General features: G+C 37.8%; 1 pseudogene; it reads left to right on the forward strand.

Moving 5' to 3' along the window:
• Window positions 1-248: 248 nt before the first annotated feature.
• Window positions 249-2037, forward strand: LOC145800848 (uncharacterized; annotated as a pseudogene).
• The last annotated feature ends 8296 nt before the right edge of the window (window positions 2038-10333 follow it).

Genomic DNA, 10333 nt, shown 5'->3' on the forward strand with positions numbered 1-10333 from the left:
ACAATTGGAGGTGTCCAATTGTGGTTTTTTTTCACGTAAAAATCGTTTGTGTCAATTTATTATTTATTCTGAAAAACAAACAATCTAAATCACTTTCGTAAGTGCTTGTTGGTTTAGATTGTGTGTTTTGGATATTTGGGATTTGGAATATTTTAATCTTGATCTAATCACGAATCACTTAGGATTTTCAATAGTTTTTTGAGAAATTTTGTTTGGGTGTTGCTCCATTCGTCCTAAAAAAGGTGGAAATGAAAATGCTGGAAGTCACTGCTTCATGTTTCCAGAGAATGGTCTGTATGTATCTGAAGTGAATTATCTGTTTCTTTCTTTTGGTTTTGAATACAATATTGATTAGCTAATGGTCCCCATAATTCAAAATTTCCTTCACTAAAAGGCACTTTAAAGAGATTGGGTCTATATATTTAAAAAAATTACAACGTCCTCGACCAGTGCGAAAATAGTAAGATGAGCAGAACAAAAAAGCAATTACTACACCCCCAATGCCTGCATTGCATTCAAACTCATTTCATTTGTTGCCTGCACACCAGTTTAATTCTTTATCATTTGCATTCCCAACTTATTTAATGTGTCGCTTGAATGAATGATGATGAAATTTTGCTTGATCCGTGAAGAGTTCTTTGTTGGAGATGGGAGTATAAATCTTTGCACATGTTTGTAAAGAATGTCAAACAACATAGATTTTTCTTATTGGATTATGTCTTTATAAAATATTTCAAGCACGTCTTAGGTTTGGAAATATAAACCATCTTCTGCATATGACAGCGCAAAGCAGAAGATTCACGTTTAGTTTTGAATTGGTCGTGCCAAAATGGATTGACATTGTCTAAATAAGCCTTACCTTCCTCTTATTTCTATACAGGGAGTAACGAAGATCTTGATCCATCGATTTTGGAAGCTGATGACAGTGATGATAACAGCAGGAGCTCTAGTGAATATCAAACTTGCATTGTCTCAGATTTCTACATTTCTGACATGATTGTTGCAGGCTTACCCATTGAAGGCAACTCAATTTATGATGACATCACAGAAGCTAGTTGCTTGCTTGATTAAAAATTGATGAGCCAAGTATGTTTTTTTGATGTGGCTAAGGAATACATGATACTGCCTTTCCTTGAGGATACCATGGAGGTAGTTGGCGATCATGATGGCAGAACATTTGAGGACACCGTTATAGATTTAGATGATTTAAGCTTGTATCTTGCAATCCATCAGTTGAGATCCTACAATGAGGAACTTGATGTGAATACCTATTTAGATTCAGATCAATTAGAGTGCTTTGATCCACACATGTTTATCAGAAATCTACCTGACCTACTAGATGTGGTGCCAAATTTTCACCCCACTACATTGCTAAATGAAACACAAAAAATGAAGTCCACTACCCTAGTACTGGATTTGGATGGGAATAAAATTGAACTCCTTTGATCTGTTTACTATTAATCTCGATAATATTTCATTTTATCTTATCTAGTTTATTTCTCGGTTATGTCAGTATAATATTTATGATCCACACCTATAGTGAACTTTTAATTTCGGGTGTACTTGTATTTCTACGAATCATTTTAAAGAATTTTTACATAAGTTGATGCTTCCAAAGGTTGGTCACACTAGCTTTCATTTGTGCAGAAACACTTGTCCACTCTATGTTGGAACATTGTGAAGATGCAGATTTTAGTTTTCCAGTCTTTTTCAACATGGAAGAGCACAGAGTCTATGTAAAACAGAGGCCTTACCTTCAGATGTTTCGAGAGAGGGTTGCTGAGATGTTTGAAATTGTGGTGTTCACAGCCAGTCAAAGCATCTATGCAGAACAACTTCTGGATATACTGGATCCAGATAGAAAACTTATCTCTCGTCGAGCTTATCGTGAATCATGCATTTTTTTCAGGCGGAAGTTACACCAAGGACTTAACAGTTTTAGGTGTTGATCTTGCAAAAATTACTATAATTGACAATTCTCCTCGGGCAGATTTCCTGCCCATTGACTTTCACGTATCCTTTGTAAAGAATATTTAGTTGACAATTGTTACAGGGTACATATATACATATGATTTTGTAGATGTGAGTGAATGTGAATGTGGATGAGTTTGGATGTGGATGTGGATGTGGATGTGGATGTGGATATGGATGTGGATGTATTTTATTTTAGAAAATATTAATAATTTGTACAGGGAATGAATTAATAAAATATATATTGATTTTATGAAAATAATTTTATTGCGACAATAATAAACCGTCTCTAATGTAATTATCATTTCCTTACATTATATTAGCGACAAGTTAACCTGTTGCATGTATATCGTAGTTCAAATCTTCACCGACGGTTTAAACTGTCGCAAATATGGTATTAATTTAATTTTACTTTTTTGCAACATTTAGACTGTCGCTAATAATATTTTTCGCAATGGTTTAAACTGTCGCAAATATGATATTAATTTAATTCTACTTTTTTGCGATGTTTTAGACTGTCGCTAATAATACTTTTCACGACGTCAAATACAATTGCTAAAAAAGTTTTGGCTATAACAACCAACATTGTCACTAAAAGTGAAGTTTTTTTCCCTTTTTGTGTCAGGTTAAATCATCGCAACAATCATTGATTAGCTGTCGCTACAAGAAAGCGATGGTTTGTAACCGTTGCAAATACTTTTTGTTACCCCCCCCCTTCCGCCAACCCCCATTTCCCGTCGCTACTCCGTCGCAAAAAGTCTTTTGCGACGATATATGAACCTTTTGCGACGTTTAAGACTGTCGCAAAAGCTCCGATTTTTAGCAGTGTCATTGGTTAAATTAGTGTTAGTTATCAAATATTAATATAATTTGTGTTAGTTTGAGAATTTTGATTGTTCATTATATACTATTATTTTAGCTTCCAATTATAGTAGAGAGCGAGCGAGCTCTTGTAGTTTCATTGTAGGGGAGATAATGTGAATCCATGAAGCTTTTGGGTTCTCTTCTTGCCACATTTCTCATGAATAATGAATTAAATTGCATCTTTGGAACGTAAAGGACTTAATTAAATTGCATCTGGTTTAGACCCTGTATAGATTGCTTAGGAATCATTCTAGATGGCAAAGAAGTTAACAACTAAGTATTGTATGATAGGACAAGGAATTGATTTCTTCTTAGTACTTAGTTTTACACCTACTTCTTGTGCATTTTTGTTATTTATATTAAAAAATAAAATTCATCTCGTGCATTTTTTATGATGTTGATTTCGAATAATAGGTTGGTACCTGGCGTGCGGAGTTACATCGACGCGAAAAAAACAGAAGGTCAATTATTTAATGATGGAATTTTAGATTTATTTATTATTTAAAATTTGTATTGTGACTTCAATGCTTATTTGATTTGAAAATTAGAGGAAGTAATTTATTGACAATAAAACACTAAAATCAAATATGAGGAAATAATGATTGTGTATTAAAATTTAGCATGAATTTTATTCAACTGGATAAGTATTAAATGCCATGTGTCGGGGTTGAATTGATGGGGAACTTTAGCATGAACTTTTTTAAATTTTTGTTTCCCGATAAATCTGATAGATTTGTAGTATTCGATAGTAGATCTAATAATATTTGAAGCTTTCAATGGTAGTTTTGGTAGTTTTGTCCTTGTTTTTCACCCCCTTGATTGGAGCTCACTTTTAGTTCTTTAATCATCAAGTTTAAATATGATAAGAGAAGTGAAGGATTGGAGATATTCTTTAATAATCAATTTCAAACATTGTGGTGGCCAAGCCCATCCAATCAATTGACCAATCGATTGGTGATGGCCAATCAAATGGTCATTTGATTCCTATGCACATTGTTATTTTGTATAGGACACAACCAATCAATTGTGTAATTGATCATTTATTGATGTTAATAGAATATGAGTAACTTGGTAAAGTGACTTGAAGTTGCATTGAGGTGCTAAGGTTTCCTGGAGCTTAAGCATGAGGTGCAAGGCGAGGCGCGCGCCTCAATGAAGCGAGGTGCAAGTTGTTCAAGATAACCAAAATATTAATATTGGCAAAGTTTCAAACATAAAACAAATATTCTTAGATAGAGTCGAGTGGAAAAGAAAGATTCATGTAGTCGACCCCATTTGATGGGATTTAAGGCTTGGCTTGGTTTGGTTTGGTTTAATGACATTCAATATTCCAAAAATCATGAAAAATAACTTTCAACATTTCAAAAATAATAAATTATAACATTCAATCTTACTTTGCCCCTATACTATCTATCTTTCTTTATAAATTGAATAACGTGATTCATTCCTTTTTTTAGATAAACTCACACCATATAATACCTTAGTGGTTTTAATTTTAAAGGGAGACCAAATTGCGTAATAACTTCAATCATTGGATGAAACTGTTATAATTTATTACATTAAAAGGAATCCCAAAGCCACATATCCATCTTGCAATCCCAGAGCTTTTGCTTAATGCCTAGAGCTTTTTCTGATATGAAAATTGGGGCTCAAAATATGTTTTACATTTTATATTAAAGGGGTTGTAATTCCATATGGTTACACACACAAAATAAGGATGGAGCAAAAATTTAAATAAAGTGCATGAGGTGTGCGCCACTCCCTTAAGGCCCGCCTCAGGTGCGCCTCGCTCCTAAGCGTGCCTTTTAAAACACTTAGTTTGAATTTCTAAGAGTGGTATGTAACTAAAATTCTACCAACCTTTCTGTTGGTTAAGTGGAAGTGCCATAGACTAAGTAGGCTAATATCTTTCCTTTTGCAATATTGATTTCAATTTCTGCCTATGTAATACCCTTTTTTTTAATATAAATTTGATTGTTGCTCGTGTTATAAAATGCTAAAATGCAGATTCTATGAAGTCAATTTGTGCAAGGAAGCAATTAAAACGTGAATGCTCACTTTTTATAGCTTTAGTTTGTTTATTTTTTTGGTTTTTATGGGAATGAATCTTGATTCTAGAGAACTTCTTCAATTGTTTTTGGTATTGATTTTGTTATTTTTTTTTGATAGCTTTTATTTTTGTGTCACTGGTGTGTATATGTGAAGGTTCAATTGCTACCAAGACTAGTAGTGCTTCAACAGAGAAAACACAGGTATTGTTGATGTGCAATTTAATTGCTTTATTTACATTTATGTTATGAATTCATACAAACATGTTATTGATTGCTTTAACCAAACATTGGTTTTGTGTTTGTGATACTATATATTTGATTTGGTTTTATCTTTTTGACTGGATTGGTTTGAATCAAGATCCATTACAAGTTTTGTGGTGGATATGAATTTGTCCTCAACGTGCAATGAAAGTTGTGTATTGCCTTCATTGCACGATTAACATGAACCGTAAGCTTAATGAGGTCTACAAGAACCTAAGTGATTTTTTTGATCTTTATTATCTGTAAATCATCAGTACAACGCAGCGGAATAAAAATTATGGTCATACCTTTCCTGCAGAGTCTGAATAGAAAGGATCTCGGGGGTAAATCACGTGCTTCCTGAATCTGATCAGTCAACCCAGCAGTGGGGTGATATTACAACAGTGAATATCACTTACACAAATCACAGTGCAAACGGCTTTGATCGTTGTTTTTTTTTTTTGGGAGAGAGTCAGAATATGGGAAATTTCTGTGTGTTTTAGACTTGACAGGAGGGTCTCAATTTATACATGTATAGGGGAGAGAGGAAAAGCCTCCAGCCTTTATGGCTGGTCATTAATGCACCATTAACCTCTGCAATAAAGGCAGGAGTTACAAACCCCATTAATGCAGGAGTTACAGTTATAAATTCAAAGCATTGAAATGGTCATGCCACATGGGCGCCCATTTCTAACATCTCCCACTCGCACATGAGTTGGCATGACACTGCCACATCTCTATCTCAATCTCCCCAAAAAAATGAACAGTCTCATACTAGCCAATGCATCATGCGACCACTGAGAACACCTGCATGTGGGAGTTCTATACTAGAAACTCAATATGAGTCAGCATAGAGACATCAACCCAAAAAAAACAGAAATAGTGTCTCATGTACCCAGACCCATCTAGCTACATCAGTCCAAAAATATCTCTAATCCCTCAAAGAGCATGTTTGACTCTCCTAGGTCCTGCATTATATTCACACCCAATCAGCATCCTATAAAGAGCGATGTGAGTTGTCGACAGTGAATATAGAGCAAAGATGTAGAACTAGATGATCTTCCCTTCACCCTTATATCATTCAATTTGCAATTGACCGCTTTCCCAGTAATGTCCCTTAAAGCCAAATCATACATGACCGCAAGCAACATACCAAAGTGGCTGAACATCAACTCCTCATCTTATGACATAGTCAAAGGTCACAAAAGGCACAAAGTGAAGTCATTTAGGGAAAAATAACTTTTAGGACTCACGCGGTGAAGAAGCAGGGATCCATTCTTTCACCTCGCTAACGGGTCGATAAGCACATGCAGTATGAATGCATGTTATAGTGGAGTTACTCTTCCAAAGAGTGATGTTAAACTCACACACTATACAGATCTTAGTCTAGTTGCTTTTAAGCGCACAAGTCGCTTCCTAGCGTCTAACTCGAATTCTCTATTTGCTCGCCTCTCAGGCATCAAATGAGATCTCGCATCTGGCTATCCATAATAGGCACATCATGGAAAAGTGGGTACTCTCATTTCCATGGTCGGTCTCTAACAAGACCTCATCTTGGCTCCAACCAAGGCGACATAGCTAGTGGATAATCTTGGCTTTTCTAATTGCTTCAAATACAATAAGCCACTAATCTCATCCTTACTCACTACCTAGCGCTAAGGGTGATTGCTCGTGTGAGTGAGCCAATCTTGCCTGCTAACATCAATTTAATTATTTTGTGTATGCTAATTCACAAGCCATTGCAAAAGGTAGTAAACATAAATGTGTAATAGAAACAAATATGAATACTAATGGCATAAATATCCCCCAAAAATATGAGTTCAACTGGATACACATAAAAAAAAAATATCACCACCTACGTAGTCCTAAAGCCCTAACATGAGTAAGATAAACATCTCTAGCAATGGGCTTAGTCAGAGGGTCCGCAACCATACGACTCGTAGGGATGTGCTCCAGGATCACTTCTTTCTGCGCCAAAATGTCTCTGATAAGTTGAACCTCACATCAATGTGTTTGGTTCTGCCGTGGTATTTAGGATCCTTAGCGTAAGCGAGTGCAGCCGTGCTGTCACAATGGATAGTCACAGGGTCTGAAGTGTGTGTGACAACATCCAAATGCTGAAAGAATCTCCTTAACCACACGGCTTCCTGAACGGCAGATGAACAAACCACAAACTCAACCTCCATTGTCGATAAGGCGATACAGGATTGCTTCTTACTGCTCCAAGAAATAGCACCATCGCTAAGCATGAAAGCATATCCTGAAGTAGACTTACGCTCATCTAAGTCTCCTCCCCAGTCAGCATCACAATAGCCAACTAGATGTAGATCTGAACTTTGGTAGCAAAGTGTGTAATCTGCAGTCCCTCTAAGATATCGTAATATCCTCTTAACTGCTTTCCAATGAGCTGGTCCTGGGTTGGATTGGTAACGACTCACCAATCCAACCGCATAACAAATGTCAGGACGCGTACACATCATAGCATACATCAAGCTTCCAACAGCATTTGCATAGGGAACACGGGCCATCTTTTCAATCTCTTCTTGAGTCTTAGGACCCATATCAAGGCTTAGGCTCTCGCCTTTTGCAACAGGAGTGTCAATGGGTTTGCAGCTCTGCATCTGGAATCGCTCTAGGATAGTCTTAATGTAAGTCTCTTTAGACAAACCAAGAAGTCTCCTAGTGCGATCCCTAAGGATCTTAACACCGAGTACATAGCTTGCCCCACCCATGTCCTTCATCTCAAATGTAGAGAACAACCACCTTTTAGTGGCGACAATCATCTCCTTGTCATTTCCAGCCATTAATATGTCATCTACATATGATGACAATATCACAAAAATGTCCTTGGACCGCTTAACGTATACATAGTGATCTTCATCAATCATCGTAAACCCATTAGAAACAATAGCTCGATGAAATCTCAGATTCCACTATTTGGATGATTGCTTTAAGCCATAAATAGATCGTTAAAGCTTGCAAACTTTGCGCTCCTGACCTACTGCCACAAAGCCTTCTGGTTGATCCATATAGATCTCTTCATCCAATTCTCCATTGAGAAATGCAGTCTTAACGTCGATCTGATATAGCTCTAAGTCCAACTGAGCTACTGTGGCCAGGATTAGGCGAATAGAGGCAAACCTTACAACTGGTGAAAAAGTTTCCTCATAGTCCACACCCTCTCATTGGGTGTAACCTTTCGCCACTAGGCGAGCCTTATACCTTTCTATGGAACCATCCGCCTTGCGCTTGATTTTGAGAACCCATTTGTTCCCAATAGTCTTGCGCCCTGGCGGCAAATCAACTAAGTTCTAGACATGATTTTTCTTCATAGACTCTATTTCTTCATCCATTGCAGTACTCCATTCTTTACTAGCAGGGGATGAGAGAGCCTCTTTGAGATTCTTAGGCTCCATCTCATCACTTGGAGCAATCATGAATGCTTCCCCTTCAATCTCAAAACGACGACGGGGTATAGCTCCACGTTTGCTTCTACGTAGTTGAGAATCCTGAGAATCCTCATCCATTGGATCTAATCCATGGACAGGTAGATCGCTCCCACTGTCCCTAGGAGCTTGAGGAATTATCTCCTCATTCTCTACTAGGCTACTAGGTGCGCCTTCAAGTAGATCCTTCATCTCATAGAGTTCTACTTCTCTAGTTACCTCACCTCTGCTAGGGAAATCCTCCTCTAGGAAATCCACATCTCGTGACTCAATTTAAGTCACACTTCCATCCGGATGCTCCCCAACAAACACATAGCCCTTAGACTGCTCACTATAGCGAATGAAGATACACTTCTTTCATCTAGGGCCCAACTTCCCAAACTTATGAGAAGCGTTGTGTATGTAAGCTGCCGAATCCCAAGGCTGCAAATTGCCCAAATCAGGCTTTTTGCCAGTCCACATCTCATATGGGGTGGAAGGAACTGATTTGGAGGGCACATGGTTAAGGACGTAGGCATCAGTCAATAAAGCATCTGCCCAATAAGAAATGGGAAGATTAGCTTGTGCCATCATTGATCTAACCATGTCAAGCAATGTGCGATTCCTTCTCTCCGCTACACCATTTTGCTGTGGAGTCTTAGGAATTGTCAATTACCTGATGACTTCTTTTTCCTCACAGAGCACTTTAAATTGCTCAGATAGATACTCACGTCCTCGATCAGTCCTTAGAGCCTTAATGCTCCTGTCTAATTGATTCTCAACCTCATGAACATACCGTCTAAAGCAATCCAATGCTTCTGACTTGTGAGAAATCAAATAAACATGACCAAAACGCGTGCAATCATCTATAAATGTGATGAAATAAGGGGCTCCATGTCTTGCCTTCACATTCATTGGTCCACATATATCAGAATGAATAAGTTGCAATGGGACTAATGCCCTTATGGCTTTCCCAAATGGTTTCCTTATTGCCTTACCAGTAAGACAGTGCTCACAAGTGGGCAAAGTGACTCTAGCGAGTGGGCCTAAAAGACCTTCTCTAGCCAATCTAGTCATCCTGTCTTGCCCTATGTGGCCTAATCTGGCATGCCATCTCATAGAATCATTATCACAAAAAAATGCAATATTAGAAACAGAGCCATTGATATTTTTATTAAGACTATAATTATCCACATCCAAAACTAAAAAACCATCTGGAAGATAACCAAAACCATAAAAAATTGTTCCCAAATAAATGCTAGCACCATTATTCTCAAAACAAAAACTAAAACCAAGGCTCATCATGCTAACAACTGAAACTAAGTTTCGCCGAATATCCGGAGCATAAAGAACATCATGAAGATACAAGGTGCGCCCTCGTCGCATTTCCAGCTTGAATGTGCCAATGCCAAGCACCTCCACACTGGACTCGTTCCGCATGTAAACTTTTTTGCTCCCAGCAGGTACTCGACGATACTCAACGAACCCTACTCTGTCTCTCGCGATGTGGTCTGTTGCTCCGGAGTCTACAACCCAAAAATGAGGAGAATGAGCAATTAATGCTTGACTAGACACAAAGCATTGAATGCGAGAAATTAAGTAAGGGAGTACCTTATTCTGCTCAGGGTAATCCCGAGCGAAGTGTCCTTCTTTGTTACAGTTAAAGCATGTCAATTTAGCCTTTGCCTTCTTACCACCTCTCGTGGCCCTACGCTTGAAATTTCTAGCGCCATTGGGCTTAAGCGTAGCTGCTGCTTGCTCCTTAGGGGCACCTTTTGCTTT

Source organism: Camellia sinensis, chromosome 10 (assembly GCF_055761805.1).
Source record: "Camellia sinensis isolate YWXY chromosome 10, ASM5576180v1, whole genome shotgun sequence".
Taxonomy (NCBI): Eukaryota; Viridiplantae; Streptophyta; class Magnoliopsida; order Ericales; family Theaceae; genus Camellia; species Camellia sinensis.